General features: G+C 36.7%; 1 protein-coding gene, 1 long non-coding RNA gene and 1 pseudogene across 8 annotated transcripts in view; 1 reads left to right on the top strand and 2 right to left on the bottom strand.

Annotated features, from left to right (window-relative positions):
* LOC309605916 overlaps positions 1-3,937 on the top strand; it is an 89,433-nt gene extending 85,496 nt beyond the window's left edge. Inside the window, exon 3 of the long non-coding RNA XR_014231569.1 lies at positions 1,788-3,937. This is a non-coding gene — a long non-coding RNA (uncharacterized lncRNA). The remainder of the gene's footprint in view (positions 1-1,787) is intronic.
* Positions 1-21,734, bottom strand: part of UVRAG (UV radiation resistance associated) — a 316,243-nt gene that overhangs the window by 98,124 nt on the left and 196,385 nt on the right. The window lies entirely within an intron of this gene.
* Positions 7,373-16,513, bottom strand: LOC309605914 (tomoregulin-1 pseudogene; annotated as a pseudogene). Its single transcript has one exon. The product of its transcript is annotated as a tomoregulin-1 pseudogene (transcript).

Raw genomic sequence — 21,734 nt, 5'->3', positions numbered from 1 at the left:
ACAAAGTGAATCAGCTATATGTATACATATATCCCCATATCCCCTCCCTCTTGCATCTCCCTCCCACCCTCCCTATCCCACCCCTCTAGGTGGTCACAAAGCACCGAGCTGATCTCCCTGTGCTATACAGCTGCTTCCCACTAGCTATCTATTTTACATTTGGTAGTGTATATAAATTCAAAATGGATTAAAGACCTAAATGTAAATTATTTTATAGTTATGAAATTATTACATTCCTTGGCAAACAATTAGATGTGTCCTACATTACTCTTGAGGTTTCTAAGAATTATGTTCAAACTGTGAAAATGGCTGTTTAACCTTAGGACCTCAAAAAAGGTAACAGCCATATCTAGTTGCCTGTGAGGTTACGGAAGAGAGTTCCTATCTTTACATTCAGGAATCTACATTTGGGCAGGTGAAACCAAGGTTTTCTTTTCTCTTTCCTTATCCCTCTCTAAATTAGACCAAAAGTTTAAGAAGAGGCAGGGTGCCGGCAGAGACAGAACCACCACCTAACACAACATGGTAAAGTCAATACTAAAATTAAGAGTGTCTGGGTGATAGGGCAGGGAGGAGTAAATCCTCAGGAAAAAGTGACTAACAGAAATGTCTAGGAAAGGCAGAGAAGTCAACATAGCCTCCCACGGCTCTCCCAGACTCTTCTACACACAGTTACTTTTGCAGTCATGGTGGGACCTGACAACACTGGCCACAGCTGGCATTTAATCTCCCATTCAAATTCCTCTCATCCTTTGAGTCCTAATGCAAATACTCAGTCCACTGAAGCCTCCCCCCCAAGTCCCAGATCAGAATGGATGGTGCTTTAAGATTCATCAGTATTTATCCTCCGTTTGGAAGCAGGTAATCACATTACGGATTTGCTTTATAATCATATATTTACATATCTCTCTCTTGTACAATAATCTACATAACAGGCACTGAATAAATGTTTGTTGAATTGTATTAAATTGGTTTACAAATAAAAAGGTTTTGTATAAATAAAACATACTTAAAAATTAATGTTTATTTATCAAAAGAATACATGTACACGGTTTAAAAAGTCAAACTGCTCTACAAACTTGATGGTAAAAATATTAGTTTACATGTTTCTTAGGTAATACCTTACCTCTACCTCAACTCCTAAACCCCTGAGCCAACAATTCTCAATGCTTTAAGCTGCTTTTTAAAATATTTACCCTACGTATACATAATTAATATTTTCTATTCCTGTTTCTTGATTCTCTGGTTTTAAAAACAATCTATTGACAACCTACTGGAAAAGATGAGGATTTCTCTCTCTTACACATTGCTTCCCCATCTCTTCCCAAAACAACCACACTTCTTCCTCACATTCTCTCAACAGGGTCAATGCCACATTTTGGGGGAATTCCCTGGCAGTCCAGTGTTTAGAACTCAGCGCTTTCAGTGCCGGGGCCCGGGTTCAACCCCTAGTCAGGGAACTAAGATCCCACAAGCTGAGCATGGCCAAAAATAAACAAACAAACAAAAACACATTCTTTGGTGAAATCAATGTGCAATGTTACAGTATTATAACTACGTAACTATTATTTTGAGTAGAGCCATATAATGAATGATATTTATATTTTCTTTCTTTTCATCATTGGTTCTTCCGGGATTTAATTACCATCTAATTTCTTCATTTGTTAAATTTATTGATGTACCTCTAATTCATTCTCTGACTCCCTGAAAGCAATGAAAATTCCCTCAAAATATAATTAAATACATCAGATAATCTTTCACTCTTTCTTTGTCCTCCTGCTCTCTAGGCCAGTTGAAGAGCTGACCTTCTACAATTTCCCTTCACCATCATCCTGAGATCCCTCTGCTTCTCTGCTGTGCTGGATCCCTTCTTTTCCTTGAATGATGTTTTACTTTTACTTGGTTTATTCCCTTGTATTAATAGAGCACATCTTCCAAGAGTTTCCTAGGAAAGGTGCATAGGGAGATTTTTTTTTTAAGGACCTCCATGTCTGAAAAGACTTTTCTACCATGTATTTGACTGATAGTTTGGCACATATAGGCACACCTGGTTTTTACTGTGCTTCACTTTATTGTGCTTCGCAGAGACTGCATTTTTTACAAATTGAAGGTTGTGGCAATCCTGCATCGAGGAAGTCTATTAGCGCCACTTTTTCCAACGGCATTTGCTCACTTCACCTCTCTCTGCCACATTTTGGTAATTTTTACAATATTTCAAACTTTTTCACTATTATCATATTTGTTATGGTGATCTGTGATCAGTGATGTTTGCTGTTACTATTGCAAAAAGATAACGAATGGCTGAAGGCTCAGATGATGGTTAGCATTTTTTAGCAGTATTTTTTCATTAAGGTATGTACACTGTTTTTTAGACATAATGCTATTGCACACAACAGACCACAATATAGTATAAACATAACTTTTATATGCACTAGGAAGCCAAAAAATTCGTGCGATTTGCTTTATTGTGGTGGTCTAGAATCAAGCCCACAGTATCGCCCAGGGATGCCATATATAAGCCAAGCTTATAGAAATAATTTTCCCACGGTATTCTGAGGGCACTGTTCCATCACTTTCTACCTTTCAGTGTTGCCTTTGAGCAGTCAGATATCACGATTCCCATTCCATTGTATTTTTCCCCCTCTGCAAGGCTTCAGAATCTTCACTTTACCTCTAGCATTTCGAAATATCACAGTGCTTGGCACTCACTGGGCTCCCACAATCTGAAATCAAGTCCTTCAAATTATTAGAATTTTTCTTATGTTATTTCTTGAATAATTTCCTACCCTCTTGTTTTCTCTTCCTTTTCTGTACTCACCATTAAATGAATGTTGGATTATCAGATATTTGAAGAATGGCTCTGATTTCTTACCTTTCTCTCATATTTTGAATCTCTGCCTTTTGTATTTTTTCTTTTTTTTGAGCTTTCCTTAACTTCACGTTCCAACTTTGTCCTGTTTTTTTATTCCATCATTTTACTTTCTGAAGCTTTGCTTGTTTTTTAATGAACACTTGTTTTCATACCATCTTGTTTTTGTTCTTAGATGTAGTACTTTCCCTTGTCTCACAGAGCATATTAATAGTCTTTAAATTTTGCTTTTTATAAAAAGTCAACTTTATTTATTGAGGTATAATTGACATATAACATTATATTAGTTCAGCTGTACAACATTAGATATTTATGTGTTTTTACTTTTTGTTGATCCCTATTCTTTCTTCCCTTCACATTTCTTTTTTGATTATTTATTTTGGCTTCTGTATCTCGTGTGAGAGCTCTCCCCAAATATCTGATGATCCTTGGCTGACCATTCATTCATTCACTCATTCATTTTAGTTTTTGGCTGTGTTGGGTCTTTGTTGCTGCATGCGGGCTTTCTCTAGTTGTGGTGAGCAGGGGCTACTCTTCGCTGCAGTGCGTGGGCTTCTCATTGCGGTGGCTTCTCTTGTTGCAGAGCACGGGCTCTAGGTGCGTGGGCTTCAGCAGTTGTGGCATGCGGGCTCAGTAGTTGTGGCGCACGGGATTAGTTACTCCGTGGCATGTGGGATCTTGCCGGACCAGGGATTGAACCCACGTCCCCTGCATTGGCAGGCGGATTGTTAACCACTGCGCCACCAGGGAAGTCCCTGACCATTCATTTTTAAAAGTGAGGCACTAAAACAGTGATTGATGGGACTCACTCATTCCCAGAAATACCCCCAGAGAACTGGCCATAACTGTGACACAAGTTTATGCACAAACCAAGCTCTGGTGATGGAACGGACTTACTATGATTGGTAAAAAGCCAGTTGTAATTTACTGCTGGGGGCTGAGCCCCACCTTCCATATAGCAAATGAAGAGAAAGAATAATTAACAAAATGGAGCTCTGCTGATAAGTAGGAAGCCAAGAATGGCTGTGGGTAGACAAGCAACTGCATGTGCCATGGCCCCTCCCACAAGCTACGAGCTTTATAAATTTGGTGAACATCTGTATATATCACTTTTTATACTTTTAAAATACAAATGTTTAAATGAACAATGAGAGATCATGTATATCATTCTGCAACTCACTTTTCCCCTCAGTACTGTTTTTTAAGAGGTATTTTTGCTGATATACATATGTAATGCATTTCTTTGAACTCCTAATTAGTACTCTATCTTATGGGTATTCAGACTTTACTTCTCTACTTCCTTACTGACGAAGATTTAGGCTGTTTCTACTTTTTTCTAATTTTTGCCCTCCTTTGAGCAAGTTTTTCTAGTATGAATACAGTTTCTAAGTATGTCCCCATTTTACTAGATTCCTCCAGAATGTTGCTGCTGCTAACCCTAGAGAACAATGTGTAGCTTTGGAAGTAAATTTGACCTGTCTGTGACTCAGGTTACACATCAATACAAGGGGAATAATAACCGCATTAATCTCATACTGCTATTGTGACTATATAATTTTCAACAGTACCTGAAACACAGTAAGAGCAACTATAATTTTCTGAGTGATTACTATTGTTGTTATTACTCTTTATATTCCTAGAATAGAGTACAGAGCCTATTCATATCTGTCGTGGGTTTTTTACTGTGTGCACCTGGTTAAATAAGAACTATTTCCCAGAATACCAGCACATGTGTGGATCCAGGCTAGAGCTGAACAAAAATTGGCACGAGATTTGGAGAACAGAAGTGAAGCAGCAGCCATGAAGCTCTGAAGTGAATGGTGGTTAGACCCAGTAAGAGACAGACATGGGCTGCCTGCAGATTCCATCTGGTCTTGGTGCTCCTGTTCTGCATCTAGCTCTTGTTCCCAACCGCTGGTGCTGCTGACAAATAGTGACTCCAGGCCCACTAACAGATGCAGTGGTAACGGTCCTCCCTAGATGTTTCCCCACCTGCTCTCCTTTGGGGTTCCACTCGGCAGCTGGTTAGATCTTCTTTCCCACCTCCTGGCCTGAGCTGTCCACCTGCACCAAGCTTCTGAAGGGCTGGTTAGTGACTTTCTCTGATCCTCCAACTCCCCGTTTTGGATTCTTCTCCAGCTTCTCCCACAGTTTTGTAATATCTTATGCTTATAATAAATCCCTTATACCATAACACTCATACTGATTCTGCTTTCCTGACTGAAATCTGACTGATGGAATTAATATCCTTTCATAATTCTTTGAGCTGTTTCTTTTAACTACTGAACCAAAAGCTTTTTATATTGTCTGGATTCCATCCTTCTTTCTTTCCTTCCTTCCTCCCTCTTTCCTTTCTTTCTTTTGCTATTTACATGCTTAAGTTTTCACTCACTAACTTATAAAAGGAAATTTTTGTTTTAAATTGAATCTTGACAGGAAGAAGGGATTCTCCCATGATTTTCTGGACAAAAAACCAAAGTCTCCAAAAAGTATTTGGGTATCCTATTTATTTTTTAGCCAAACTAATTTCTGATATATTTTCATAAAAATCAGAGTAGCAGAAGGCCTAGTTAAACCAGGTACATATATGTGTACATTCGTTTATTCAGATATTTTATGTCCTTCATTATCATTTTTATAATGTTATATATTTTTCATTGATAAAGGTCTTTCACATTTTTATTAAATATATTACGAGGTACTTATATTGTGGTCACTCTCTATTTGGTTATTACTGGTATATAGAATTTACTTAATTTTCATGTTGATCTTATATCCAACAAATGTGCTAGTTTTCTAATTCTAATAGTTTGCAGATTCCCTCACAGCTTCTACATAACATTCATATTTGCAAAAGACAATTTTGTCCCTTTATTTAAAATATTTATACTTCATCTCTTTTCTCCATTTAATTATATAGACCAGGACCTCAAGCATAACGTTTTAAAATATTTTATTGTATAATAACTGGCATCCTTATCTGCTTTCTGACTTTAATGGAAATAGTTTCACTATTTAGCCTAATGGTTATTATAGGATTGATAACTATTCTTTAGCATTTTAAGGAAATTCCCTGCTTTTTCTAGTTTTCAAATAGTTTCTATAACAACGACTAGTACTATTTGCAATCATTTGAGGCTTTACCATGTGCCATATATATTTTACATGTACTGGCTCACTGAATCCACCCAAACACCTAATGAGGTGGGTACTATTATTATCTCCATTTTACAGACAATAAAGTAAAGCATTGGGGGATCAAGTAATCTGTCCAAGGTCACATGATGTAACTGTTTTCTATTACTATTTAAAAAAAATACAAAACATTTCTCAGATTAAAACAACAGATTATAAATCTTAAAAGTTCTCATTACAAGGAAAAAATTTGTAACTTTGTATAGTGATGGATGGTAACTAACCTTATTGTTGTGATCAGCTCTCAGCATATACAAATATTGAATCATTATATTGTATACCTGAAACTAATATGTTATATGTCCATCACACCTTAAGTTTTTTAAAAAGCCACTCATTTATTAGCTCATATTTTTTGTAGGTCAGAAGTCCAGGCACAGCATAGTTGGGTTCTCTGCCCAACATCTAACAAGCATGAAATCAAGACAATACCATATACAATAAGTAAGAGTTTAGATTCAAACTCATGCCATCTGGTTCTACAGTTTATGCTCCTAATCAAAACCTATTATTGTCTTTCTAAATAAGTGTTGAATTTTATTGAATGCTTTTTCTGCACTTAGTAAAAAAACCACCACATGATATTTCTGTTTATCTGTTAATGAGTGAATTATGTGGAAGACTTTTTAGTGTTGAGCCACTGACTCTTCTCAACTGTTAGATTCAGCTTGCACACATTTTAATTTGTATTTTTGTATTTATGTCCATAAATCAGTTTGTTTACCAGTCTGTTTTTCATATTGTCCTGATCAGGTTGTTTATTAAATGCCTTCAAGGCAAAAGCTTGCTCACCTTATCTCTCTAGGTTCTTGCCATCACTCAGCTTTTGACCTAAGTGTTCTTTATTTTATTGTCAACTAATAGATACATTTAAGATTCTTTTTTTAATCCTACATTTTCAGTGTTGGTCCAGATATCTATTCTATCATGCTCTGGAAACAGATCTTATTCAGTTTTCCCATTTCTTTTTAAATCAATTTTGTTATATTTTACATACTTTTTGCTAAAAAATTCCATTCTACCTAAAAGTTGTTCACAGTATGTTCTTATGATTTTTCAGTTTCTGTTGTATCTATAAGTGTCTCCTTTTTTGTTGTCATAATTTCCTGTATTTTTTTACTCAGCCACTTTTAAATAATACTTCTTCACTGCCATTCCCTCTAATCTCTATTCCTAGAATTCCTATTAGATACATGTTGACACCTCTTAATTAACCTCTGTGTCCTATAACTTCTGTCTCATATATCTCTTTATCTCTCTGGGCTGCAATCTGGGTGACGTTTTTCATTTCTATTTACTATTCACAAATTCTCTCCTTAAGTGTGTCTAGTCTACTATTTATGAGGGTCTTTTTTTTTTTTTTAATATTTGTCTCACAAATGACTTTTATTTATTTACTTATTGGCTGTGTTGGGTCTTCGTTTCTGTGCGAGGGCTTTCTCTAGTTGCAGCGAGTGGGGGCCACTCTTCATCGCAGTGCGCGGGCCTTCTCACTATCGCGGCCTCTCTTGTTGCGGAGCACAGGCTCCAGACGCGCAGGCTCAGCAGTTGTGGCTCACGGGCCTACTTGCTCCGCAGCATGTGGGATCTTCCCAGACCAGGGCTCGAACCTGTGTCCCCTGCATTGGCAGGCAGATTCTCAACCACTGCGCCACCACGGAAGCCCAAGGGTCTTTTTAAAAGATACATTTTTCTATGTCTTTCGAGTCACAACTACCTATTTCTTTTTATTTTTTTATTTTTATTTTTAATTTATTTGGCTGCACCTGGTCTTAGTTGCAGCACACAGGATCTTCGTTGCATGGCAGGTGGGATCTTTTTAATTGCGGCATGCAGGACCTTTAGTTGCGGCATGTGGGATCTAGTTCCCTGGCCAGGGATCGAACCTGGGCCCTCTGCATTGGCAACATGGAGTCTCAGCCACTGGACCACCAGGGAAGTCCCAACAACTACCTATTTGTTTCATAAAATCTCATTCTTTTTTTATGGATGTTATTTCCTCCTTTGAGAATTCTGAAATTCTTAAAAGTCTTTTTTTATATTATTATTTCTATTTCCTTATATGTGTATTCTCCTATTTTTTGGCCTTTCTTCGTATGTCCGTGGATTTCCCCTTTGGGTTTCCTACCCCCCGGACGTTTCATAAAAGATTAAAGTAGAAAAGAGTCAACTGAAAGAGCTATAAACAATTTAACCCTCAGTAAGTGTATGACTCCTAGATGAAAAGAGAGTATCTATACTCAAATTGAGTTTTAGTGTCTTCCAGGAGTTCAAGTGTTTGCAACACAATAGAGAAAAGAGGAATATTTTACTCAAAAGACATCTGGTGAACATAATGATTAGCTGAGTTCTAGGAATCAATCTTTTTCTAATATTATCTGATGTTGCTCTGTGTATACAAGTGTACACTCAGGCACACCCATGTGTGAAATTCACGACAATGAATCATTTCTAATTTAATATTTGTAACCTTTTATTTCATTGGCTAGTTTTGAGTGTGAAAACACTGCTTATTGTTCCTCTGAATTAGTCTTGTCAAACAAATAGGTCCTGATGTCAGCATATTTTTGCAGGGAGTGAGGACTGGGTCATTTAAGCATAATTACATTATTTTCACTGGAAAAGCCAAAAAACTGAAACAGATATTCTGAACTAACAACTTTTAAGTTGGCCCTAAAACTTTATCTAAAAAGTACTTTCTAGTCAATAATCGGGCCTTTACTCTCAGTGACAAAATGACTGTTGAGACTAGTCCCAAACCACCCATCAACCAGCCATATCATTCTCTGCTCAAAATGAGATTGTCTTTCTTGCTCTCCCAGGGGTATATCTGATGAATCTTGCAATGTGTTCATAAGACAAGGTAAAGAAAGGAGTGTTACTGAATAAAAGGCACAAAACAAGGTATTTTTATTATCTCTCAAATTAGATAATAAACTGAGATAATATGCTCACTTTCTTAGTCTGTATCTGCTCTATAAAAACATCTAGCCTTTACAGAACTGATTTTAAACTAATCATTTATTTTAAAAGGGAAAAAAAGAGATGGTTTTAACTGTTTTTTTTTAAAATGATAGAGTAGGCTTTATTCAAATCTGTTTGTTAAACAGACTATTTTCACAACATCTAAATCTACTTTTCAGTGATCCGTTCCATCATTGCTACCATATACTTTTAAAAATTCAGAATTATTTTTTCAAAGAGAGAAATGATCAAATTCCAGTTCATACATCTTATAAATATTTTACATCTAACACACATGGCTTTACAGTTCATGCAACAGGTAGTGTCTAAAAAATCAGTTAATAAATCTCAAGAACATTGAAATGTCTAAACACAGTGTCTTCTAGATTTTTTTTGTAAGAAAAGTAATCTGTAAACATCTATACCTTCAGTTCAAGCTTGGTCATTTGCTGTGGTCATTGTGGAAGAAGTGGGTATGACTTTATAACCATTTGGAAGTGGTCCGTCTTTGCAAAAATATTACATTGCATGGGTAAAGAACAAGTCTTAGAATTACCATGTAGTATAAATTTGTGAAATCAATTTCTGTATTTAAAAACATAAAACAAAGACTACTAAACAGTCCAAAACTGTTGTAGCTGAATATTCTAAATACGAGCCAACAGTACTACACTAAAAATGTCCAGAAATAAGGCCTCTGAAATAAATATTTCCATTCTTTAAAAAAAAGACATAATAAATGTACATCACATGGTCAGTATACATATAAAAGTCATCAGTTTAAACCATTCTAGAAACATGTATCTGAAGTAAAATGGCCTAGGTTTTGCTGCTGTCGTCATCCTCTATTGTTTTTAGGGCATTTTCTTGTTATGCACATGACAACTGCTACTACAATGGCAATCTGTACAGCTCCAATAATTGCTGCAGTAAGAACATGAGTGAGCTTTTGCCTACTTGGCACTACATAGAGAATACTAAAGTCTGTCTTTTCACAGTGCTGTCCAGTGTAACCAGATTCACATCTATAAGATGCCTGAGTAGAATAAATGAATTCACATTTTCCATGGATACAGTAACTATTGAGGTTTTCAGGGCAAAGCATGTGGTTTCCAATATAAACATCTTCCCTTTGATCACTAGCATCTTTCACATCTGGTTGATATTGTAGTCCATCATTTTTCTTTCCCAACAAACTAGTGTCATCTGTGTCTGTGCAATGACCAAGATGCCTTATATCAATTTGTTCTTGTTTTATATAAGATGCTTCTCGAACAAAACAGGGATTGTTATAGGAACTCCCATCAGAAGCAGACACAGGATTAAAACTGTATCCACTGCAATCTATATTACATACACACCCAACATTCTCTGCATCTTCATCACACTCAGCTTTATATTTGCAAGGTCCACACTTGGAGTGTTTTCTGCGAACAACTCTCCCTGCCCCTTCCTCTTCTCTCTCTCCAGATCCAGAGCCATTATCAGAGTAGCATGGTCCCCTTGCTACTACTATTATCTCTTCCTGGTGCTTACAAGCAGCCCTTCTGAGAAAGCATTCATTTTGGTACGTGTCCCCATTTGATCCACAGATGGGAATATAATTTGTATGGCACATATACATAACTTCTGAGAATTTTGTGCCTTTTTGTTTTTTTGGCTGTGTTGAGTCTTCGTTGCTGCGCTCGGGCTTTCTCTAGTTGCGGTGAGCGGGCTTCTCATTGCGGTGGCTTCTCTTTTTGCGGAGCATGGGCTCTAGGTATGTGGGCTCAGTAGGTGTGGCTCTCGCGGGCTCTAGAGCGCAGGCTCAGTAGTTGTGGTGCATGGGCTTAGTTGCTCGCGGCATATGGGATCTCCCAGGACCAGGGATCGAACCCGTGTCCCCTTCATTGGCAGGTGGACTCTTAACCACTGCGCCACCATGGAAGTCCCTGCCATTTTTTTTTTTTTGAATTTTATTTATTTTTTTTTACAGCAGCTTCTTGTTAGTTATCTATATTTTATACATATTAGGGTATATATGTCAATCCCAATCTCCCAATTCATCCCACCAGCCACCCCATTAGTATAATCCAAAGACCTAGAAAATTGTCTCTCAGGCAGTACATAATTACTGAACATTTGATGAATGAATGAATAGGTGAGCAGGTTCATTTATGCGTTTATAATTCTGATACTATGAACCCTGACTTTGAATTAGCATTTAATAATACAAATACTACAAAACTGAGTTAGGTGTCTATTCCAAATTACATGCTAAAAAGACAGGTAGGTTCCCCCCAAAATGATACAAAATGAGAAAGGAAACTTCTTTCAATTAAGTGTGACCAACCTGTATCTTCTTAGAACAGAATACTGCTTATCATTTCCCCTAGAAATCTCTGAAGGAAAATAACATGCTATTTATTTACCAAATTCTTTTCAACCACCTCAGGAATCTCCCATTTTTTTATTTATGCAGAGACCACAAATAATATAGAAGCCAGAAAATAATAAAAGAAAGTCTTCTATCTCCCATACAGAACACTATTTAGCAAATTCAATATTAGGAGGTGACTTCTAAAAAGTTTTTCCTCTAGTAACTAATTTTTTAAAGTCAGAAATGACAAAATTATGCTACTGCACACTCAAAAATAAATATTCCTTCTATGGAATATTTTACAGCAGAAGTTGTCTCAGTAAATTCATTCGTCATCTACACATTTTAAAAAGGTTTAGTATAGCTGTCAATCAAACTCCAAGACACTTGCCATTTCTCATTAACTTTCCAACTGTATATTTATACAAACTAAATAATAAAATGCTCCAGTTGCTTACTGGTGTGTTTAATTAACTTACAGCAGTAAATTTCTATAACTACCATTAACACTTCTAGTATTTCATCACTATACTCTCCACATCATGAACCTGGGAGTCATCATTTATACTAATGGGAGTTACTAACAAGCAGGATGGGAAGAATTAATTCTTTTGTAAGTCTTTTAAAAAGGTTTCCAATAATATAAATGAGTAGCACTCAAAATTCTTGGCATTATTATCATCAATATTTCCTCAAAAGTAAATATGGAGAACCACTATTATAAATCTAAAACTAATCAAGCAAGAACTGGTATATGAAAATTATATGAATTATGAGAAAAAGTAACCACCTGCACCAGCCCTGTATGAAAAGGAGACGCTGTATACAAAGAAACAGGTATTCTAGTCTTAAAGGAAGTAGCTTTAAGAAAAAAAAAAGGGGGGGGGGGGCTTCCCTGGTGGCGCAGTGATTAAGAATCTGCCTGCCAATGCAAGGGACACGGGTTCGAGCCCTGGCCCGGGAAGATCCCACATGCCGCGGAGCAACTAAGCCCGTGCACCACAACTACTGAGCCTGAGCTCCAGAGCCCGCAAGCCACAACTACTGAGCCCACGTGCCACAACTAACGAAGCCTGCGTGCCTAGAGCCCGTGTTCCAAAACAAGAGAAGCCACAATGAGAAGCCTGCTCACCGCAACAAAGAGTAGCCCCCGCCCACTGCAACTAGAGAAAGCCCGCGCACAGCAATGAGGATCCAACACAGCCATAAATAAATGAATGAATGAATAAATAAATAAATTTATAAAAAAAGAAAATTATGTTTCACTGTAATGGAGACCCTGAAAGGAATAGTACAAAAGGATAGAGTCACTTTAAAAAAAGTAAATACTAGCTATATAATTGTGAATAATTCCAATACAGAATAATAGAGGTAGCCAAGAGATAATTTAATTATCTACATAATATAGACACAATAAATATTCATAGATAGCATATATGTAAAAGCTACTCAAAAGCCTAATATATAACCAGGAGTAAGGCTGTTAGGTTGAGGAAGGTTTGTGCAGATTTAACTGTATTTTCAAATTGCCCTCTGAAACAAACTAATTGAAACTCTCACAAAGGATAAGAGTTCCTTTTCATCTATATGCTCACCAAATTAGGTACTAAACAGACATTCGATTTTTGGCCAGGTTGATGGATGTAAAATGGTATCTCTTGTGGTGTTAATTTGCATTTTCCCGATTACTAGTGAGACTAGTAAAATACTACTGAGTATTTTTTCCTTATGTTATTAGATATTTAGGGTTTGTTCTTCTGTAACAGCTTCCTTATACACTATGTCCATATTTCTATTGGGTTGACTGCTCCTTTTCTTATCAATATATAAAGGTTTTTTTCCCCACATATTCTGGATCCTGACCCTTGGCTGATCTATGTGATACGAATCTCTTCTCCTGATATGTGGCTTACCTTTTCATTTTGTTTTTGTTTTCTTTTGTTATTAGCAAGTTTTAAAAAATGAAATCAAAGTTATGGATCATTTCTCATATTATGGTCTGTATGTTTCTGTGATTTATTTAAGAGATCCTTTCTGAATTAGAAGCCATGGACTTCTCAAATTTCTCATTTCTACTTATTATTATCACCCAGTATACAAATATTTACTGACTGACTATTATATGCAATGGTAATTTTATATAAATTCCCTCTTTTACTCTTCACATTTCTCTAAAGCCAGTGCACGGAGACTAGTGAGGCGAAATAAACTGGTTCAAGATGTGCTTGATACTGAAGTTCTTTCAGAAGAGTGAAATGGAAAAGCCATTTCTCCTTTCCTAAGTTTAGAAAACACAACTTTTATTATTCACATGCCAATATATATAGTTAATCCCTGTTAAATAGTTATACATGGAAGTGACTATATGTTTAAGTCAAATCAGTCATATATTTATTATAACCAACCTGTGATCCAGAACACTTTATAAAGATATATTACTATGCTTTGAATAAATGGATATATGTATATTGATATTAACCACTCAAAGCTAATCATCTTTGAAAGTAATTTTCATTTTTACCTCAACTAAAGATTGAACTATTAACTTATCCCTCTTTTATTTATGCCTAAAAGAAAACTGCTGAGCAACTTGAAGTCACTCACCAGGCTGGGTGAGAAACTAGATGCTTTGGCCAATGGAAAGGTGCAATACCTGTTTTGTGCCAGGGTGTGTGTGCTTCTGTTGTATCTAGCCTTTGCTTGGGCAGCTCCTAAGCCTCTTCCACACTCAGCAGCTCAGATGTTTAGGGGCCACCTCCTAAAGCATGCCTTTGCTGGCTGCTCAACTCATCCCCAAGTATTTCTAACATGACCCTTATAATGCTGAGGATGACTGTCTACTGACTTGCTCTCCATCCCTGATGCCACTTCAGCAGCTGAGTAATTTCACCTAATACCAGCAACTTGTGCAGTGACAAACGTGTACTAGTCCTCAACATACGGTTTGACTTCAGTGATGTAACTCTTTTGCAATTTAACTCTCCTGTGACTTAACTATACATGAGTTAACTCTCATATCAATTTTTCATTTCAAGGAATTAGAGAAGAAAACTCTGAATACCAATTGATCATTTAATCCAATTCAGAAGTTACATTTGGTGATCTTATAACTGTAAATTATTGTGGGGAGAGGCGTAAAAAATGGCAGTGAATAGAACTATCTGGTTAAAAGAATGATATAAATTTGTTTTACAATTACACTATTATCCAGGACATAAATGTTATTCCTAGAAAACTGTCTAAAGAACTATTATAATAAGATGCTTTGGGAAGTTAAAATAAGTTCACATCTACCTAAAAATAATTTTCTTATTCTTTCCACCCATTTATTTCTTCAGAAAACCAAAAGATTCCACAAATCACTTACAACAAACTTTCCGGCTTGATATAATTATCCTCATATCCCTCATTATTTGCCTACCAAAAAATCTAACATAAGAATTAAAGGAAAGAAAGATACTACTTTCAATGTAACATCAATAAAATTAAGTCTTATTTATTAGAGTAAATGATTAATTCATATCAGAATCCAAAGCATCTATGCTGTCATATGATACACATTAATAACAGACTGCAGAAGGCCAGTCCATGCTACCTGGAGAGCTCATTGATGCTCTGGGGACCTCCTGTTGAGAAACACTGATTTCACATATTCTAATAATGTAACAATCTTTAACCCATGACATAGCCCACTATTAACTAAATATATTATTCCTCTACCTTCCCCGGTCCCTCAAAGCGTTACATTGAACCTCTCTGATTGGAGCACGCTGCAAACCAGAAAAGCAGTAAGTTCAAGTTAGGGTCACATGTCAGAGTCATCTGGTTTTCTTTTTTATTCCACTGTCCCATTACATTACTGTATTTTAATTTAGTTGGTTGCAGAAAGCTGAGATGACAATAATACTAGAGAAGACTTCCTCATCCAGATAATAACATCAGCACTGTAAAACACACTTCATTAAAAACAACACACACAACAATATGCTTCCAAGTGTCAGAGATGAAATAGCTACACAATTACTTTTGACTCATTTTCCACATTTCCCCTCTCTCAGTGGACTGCCTAATCTCCATAAGGTGTTCATTTCCTGTTTCACCCAGCAACCACCTTCTGCATTTTTATTTTGTTGATTTCTGCTGCCTAAAATTTCCATGGGGATTCCTCATTTTAAAACACACTCTTTGCTCTCACTCCTGAACACAGCCCCATTAGCACGGCTGCCTGTGCCTTGGATTACAAGAGGCACTGAAGTTAATAGCTTCCCATGGTCCTAAGGGAGTGTATGAAACAAGGATTGTCCTGGCCAGAGCATCTAGAGTTAAAACTATGGGCTAGAGCATGGAGTGTCAGATTACTTAATAGCATTTGCAGAAACTGAACATCCCTTTTGCTCTCCTAATTCAATTCAAAAAATATTTATTGAGTGTTTACACAATACAAGGCTCTCGGTAAGACAATGGAATAAGTTTCATGCCAAGTAAGATGCAGTTTCTACACTGAAAATATTTCAGACAAGAAAAAGACAAATAACTCTAATACATCACTTGTATCACTGGGTTGTTGTTAAAATGAAATGAGAACATATATAAACATAATTCATTTCTGAGATACTATATAGAAAGAATTGTTCATAGGATTACAAAAGACTACGACAGTCCATCAAACTATGGGGATTTAAGAAAGACTTTACGAGGAAAGTTTTAGATAATAACGGAAGAGCTTTATGTACAACCACAATTTGGTTATGAACTGAGAGGGCACTGGGATAAGACTAAAAAAGTAAGTAGCGGGCCACGCTGGGAACTGTTTAACTATTTGAACATGCTCTACATTCCTTTTAAGAATAAGGGTTTCAGCATTTGCTAAACTGATAGGTTCTAAAACACAGACACTTAACTCGACTCATTAGCAGATATTAGGCAGTAAACTCCCTGAGCAGTTGAAGTAAGAAACAAGCCTTCAGACCTGCAACAGTTTTTTTTACCCAGTGCTCTGGGAAACTTCATTAGTCCTTTCCATTTACACCAATGACTGAAAGACGATGTACCTCGTGGCATTACTACAAAAAAGAAATCTAGTACTATTCTACTGGGTTGCATTTTTAATTTTCCTTAACCTTTTCTTAGGCCCACCTTTCCTTTTGGCACCTAGAATTAGAAAGAAAAAAAAAAATTACATGGCTGCCTGGAATTACTGTTGCAAAGCTCAATGTATACATAATAGTAGGTGCAAAATTTTATTGAGCATCTTCTGTGTGCCAAGCACTGTGCTTCATTTAAACCTCACGATAATCTAGTGGCATAGATATTATACCAGGTAAACCAAGACTCAGAGAGAACAACCTTTCCCCAGTTGCTCAGTGATTAGAGGGGAAGTCCCAACATAACTTCAAAGACTTAAGTGATTAAAAAACAAAAACAAACTCTGCCTAGTTTAAATAAATTGAGGAAAGAGAGAAGAAAAGAGAGGCATTTTGCATTGTACCTTTTAGAGGAAAAACAAATGTTAAGTGAACCAACTGATAAATGAGATTTAAATAATTAACATTTTCAATAAGAACACGATGACTCCGCTTAATATATAGGAATTCACATCATGGCATTTTTCACCAGTGAGCTTCCCCTAAACCAGGAAAGGAGTGTTTCAGTCTCATATATAGCCCCTTTTTGATAAATATACTTCTTCCATCTCCTAAATGCTTGCTTAAAAGTACTACACTTAACAATTGGACCATCTTCTGGGCTTGATTCCCTCAGGGGGCCAGATCAACGTGAAGGCTTAGTTAACTTCTTATTTGACCTTACTTCATCTTTCAACCTCTTTCTCCATTTGTGAAATGAAGGGGTGACTCATACGACCTAAGAATATTCTGACTGGTTTTAAAACACAACGTCTACAATGCTGCATGTACAGAAACATTTTTTTTCATCTTTATTTTTGTTCCACGGTGCACCCTTAGGTAGTTATAATGGAGCTGTACTATAGACATTTGGGAAAGTTTTCACATGAACAGAGATCTTTCAACTTAGGCCACACTCCTGTAATCAAGTAGAAAACCTGAAAGAACTAATAATTTTATTCATTTCAGCTATATTAGTCACACTGAAAAATATTTGTTTGATTATACTTTTAAGGTGCACAGCAAGAAAAAATAGAAAACCAAAGCATTTGGTTCACCCTCTGCCTCAAGTCATCACAATCATTGTTCAATATAAAGGTCTGAGGTCTGAGTTCCTGACTACTTTTAAATGCCAGCATCTGAGCAACAACATATAATAAAATGAAGATGAAGGTTACAAAAAATGTTCTAATTTATAGGATAAACAGTAGAAGAGTTGAAAATTAAGGCCACATCACTTAAGCCTAAGCATCATGTGAAAATCTCCCACTTCTGGAAGGAGGCCATCAGATTTAATTGGACGCCATGAAAGTAAACATGCTAATTTAGTGAAAACAGCGACTACTTCTGAACTCTCCACATTAAAACAGCTTGATTACAAACAGAAGCTGAGAATGTTTTTAGGAAAGAATCTAGAATTTTTAATATAAGATGTGTCAACAGGTGTTTAAGTATGCCTAAAGCAGAGAAGATTAGCAATGAGGAGTCAGAATTACAGTCTGAAAAAATTTAGGTTTTCAATACATGCTAATGAAATCCCAAGGGTCAGTCACTATTTCTATAGAGAATCTGCTACTTATGCAAATAAAATTCAAAGTATTCTCACTGATTCAAGGAGACACCATTAGAAAAAATTCTCATTCATTTATTAACAGGTCAATGTGGCCAGGCCAAGAGGTAGGCTGAAGGAATACAGAGATACGGCATCAGTCTGATCACTGCCACTCGGCAAATTCCTTTGTCCCTTCCCTCCTGGCAAAATGCAACCTGGTTATGCTGAAGCGGAAGCTCCATAAACATCCAGACATGCCAAGGTGGCTGCAAGGTGGCTCAAGTCACAGGCCTGGGGATCTGTCTCACCAGCTCCTTTATGTATAAGTATGCATGATGGCCATATGCACCCCAGTCACAAAAAGGTGGCAGATCATTAAAACTGACCATTCCTTCTCTCATGAGCATGAGATCCACATGAAATGACTACAATCTAGGCCCATTATTGTCTGATTTTGGATATATCACAATGTCTTTGTACTCTAGAATTTGTTTCTAAAAGAAATCAGAACCAATCGGGTTAAAAAAGCAATTCCTGGGGTTTTAGAAGATCTTCCACAGGAATAAACATAAGCACAAAAAAATCCACAAAATGGGAAAAGCAGCACTACCATTTCTCTTGGTTCCAATAATTCCACTACAGAAAAATAGCTGACCAGCTTTTAGAGATCTGTAAAAACCTTGTCAGGGACAGGCCAGGAAGTTTCAAAAGTGCCTGCCAATTTACACCACTCCCTATTTCTCCTTCTGAAAATAAAACAAAAAATTTCAGACATCTTTTGAGGGCTTGAAAAAGCCAAATGCTCTGACCAGCTATGTCGTAGCTCAATCTATTGAGCTAGTCTATTCTGAATGTATTACCTAACAGACGGTTAAGTAGCACAAAAACAATGACCAACACATTTCATTTCAAAAATCACTTTAAAACCTACTTTTCAGTCCTCAGTGAAAAAAGAAATAAGGGGTAAAAGAACATTGCAGCTGGACTCTGGCTACATTCCTTCGTGTTTTGTGGTCTGAGCCTCAAAATTAAATGCAGCAAAGATTTCAGAGTTTCCCTTTACAGTGTGCAGGTGCACAAGTAATGGTTTAGGCAAGGCATCAGTCCAGACCTGGGCTTCAAACAGACCAGACAAAGGAAAAAACTAGTTTTTGGTGTTTTTTTCCCCCTTCTAGCAAAACTAGCTAAATAGAGCTTTGAACCCTAATATATCACATTCCAATAGCCAGATGAAACAGGTAATCAGAGAGGGCAGAAGCCGAGGATTCCTAGGCCTATTACAATAAGCATAATTTATCCAATGAGTCATTTAATTCCTATTTTCCCATGAAGACCTGATTCCACCTAATACCCTGGAAAGGTTCACATGAAAATCGACACACTCAGGAGAAAAGAAAACCATGTCTAATTTGCTCTTTCAGTCATCCAGGCTAATAACCGAGAGGCTGATTCAATCAACAAGCATAATCAATAAATGTATTTGTATTTAGATATTTATTTACACATCTATGTTGTTCCAAAATGGATCTAAAGTGCTTTACTGCCCAGTGAAAATATTTGATAGTTCATAAAATCTAAGACAGCATCAACTGTGAACTGCATCATTAACTTATGTACCACTAAGAAAAGATAAATGCTATCAATCATGCCATTAATTGTAAGATGTATCTCATTTTTAGCAATATTAAAATGTCAAAAGTATTTACATTAGAATCAATAAAATACAATTTGTGTTTCAGTGAAAAAGGGAAGATAGAGGTATAATATAAAATTCGTTCACTAAAAAGCAATTCCTATGGTTCTCCTGGCTGCCAAAGAAAAAAATGAGTAACGTAATCACCACAATCTCGCTGGCCTTCCCAGATTGCTTCGGAAAATCAATCAATAAACAAATCATCACTACTACTCACACTGGTGCATACTACTTGGAGTGCTCACATGTTAAGCTGCTCCTTCACAAATTAAAGTGCGCTGCTGATCTGGAGAGAGTATTTATCATTTCGAGGAGCACCCCTCCTTCAAGCTCCCAAAGTGATTTTCCTACATAACTAATATTTTAAGGCAGAGCATCATGCACAATTTGATAAAAATCTGGAGAGATACTTAATTTTCTTAATATGGAACCTACAGAAGGTTGGGAGGCATTCTCCACAAAACTACAAGGTCATCTCTGTGAAAGACATATCTGGTTATGGTATTCTCCTCCTCTTAAAATTACCTAGGGGTCCCTTCATCCCTTACAAGTAGTGTTTTTTCATCGCTACACAAACAAATGAAATGGAGTCAGCAAAAATGGTACAGTAAGTAGATCAAAGGACTTGTCCCTCTAGAGAAACATTGAAAAAAAAAATCAAGCAAAAACTGTCAGTCAAAGGCTTACAACTGGCTGAACAATGAATCAAGAAAAAGGAAACTCAAAATCAGAAGGAATGCTTTGCAGCATTTTTACTTATCTTGTCCTTAACCCCCTCTCCAGCTCAGCAGTGGTCTTAAAGACAGCAGCAGCCTGCCCTTGTGGGGCCCTGACCCCTGGTTCTTAAGGGAGCAGAGCAGATCTTATTCTAAAAAAATTTGGGTTGGTTTGTCTTAACTTGTCTGGGGGCGACCTGCAGGACTAATGCAAGGTACTTGCCTTTGTTTTGCCTAGTCAGAACTCACTCAGTGAGGAAAAGGGGAAGACACTGCTCAAGAAGTAAGACAAACCAACAAACCCCATAGCCTCCTTGTGCAAAAGATTAAGGTTGAGACACACAACAGACTGTCTAAAGTCTGGGAGGAAAAGCTGGGGAGAGTTTCTTTGAGAAATTAGTGTATTCAAAAGTACCCATACACACTGGGGAATCAGAAGTTACAGTGGGAATGTAAGTTGGTGCAGCCACTGTGGAAAACAGAATGGAGGTTCCTCAGAAAACTAAAAGTAGAATTACCAAATGATCCAGCCATCCCACTCCTGGGCATATATCCAGAGAAAAACATGGTTTGAAAAGATACATGCACCCCAATGTTCATCACAGCACTGTTTACAATAGCCAAGTCATGGAAGCAACCTAAATGTCCATCGACAGATGAATGGATAAAGAAGATGTGGTACATATATACAATGGAATATCAGCCATTAAAAAGAATGAAATAATGCCATCTACAGCAACATGGATGAACCTGGAGATTATCATACTAAGTGAAGTAAGTCAGAGAAAGACAAATATCATGATATAGCTTATATGCGGAATCTTTAAAAAATGATACAAATGAACTTATTTACAAAACAGAAACAGACTCACAGACTTAGAGAAGGAACTTACGGTTACCAGGGAAGAAGGGTGGAGGGAGGGATAGATTGGGAGTTTGAGGTTGACATGTATGCACTGCTATATTTAAAATAGATCACCAACAAGGACCTACTGTATAGCACAGGGAACTCTGCTCAGTATTCTGTAATAACCTAAATGGGAAAAGAATTTGAAAAAAGAATAGATACATGTATATGTATAACTGAATCACTCTGCTGTACACCTGAAACTAACACAACATTGTTAATCAACAATATTCCAATATAAAATAAAATTTTTAAAAAATTAAATTAAATTAAAAATTAAAAAATTAAAAAAATAGAAAAGAAGTTACGTACATGCTCAGAACAGAATGCACGCTCAGAAAACACCTGAGAAGACC

Source organism: Balaenoptera borealis (genome assembly GCF_965194805.1).
Source record: "Balaenoptera borealis genome assembly, chromosome: 11".
NCBI classification, from domain to species: domain Eukaryota; kingdom Metazoa; phylum Chordata; class Mammalia; order Artiodactyla; family Balaenopteridae; genus Balaenoptera; species Balaenoptera borealis.
The sequence above is the reverse complement of the archived record's forward strand: the minus strand, read 5'-3'. Positions and strand labels throughout refer to the sequence as shown.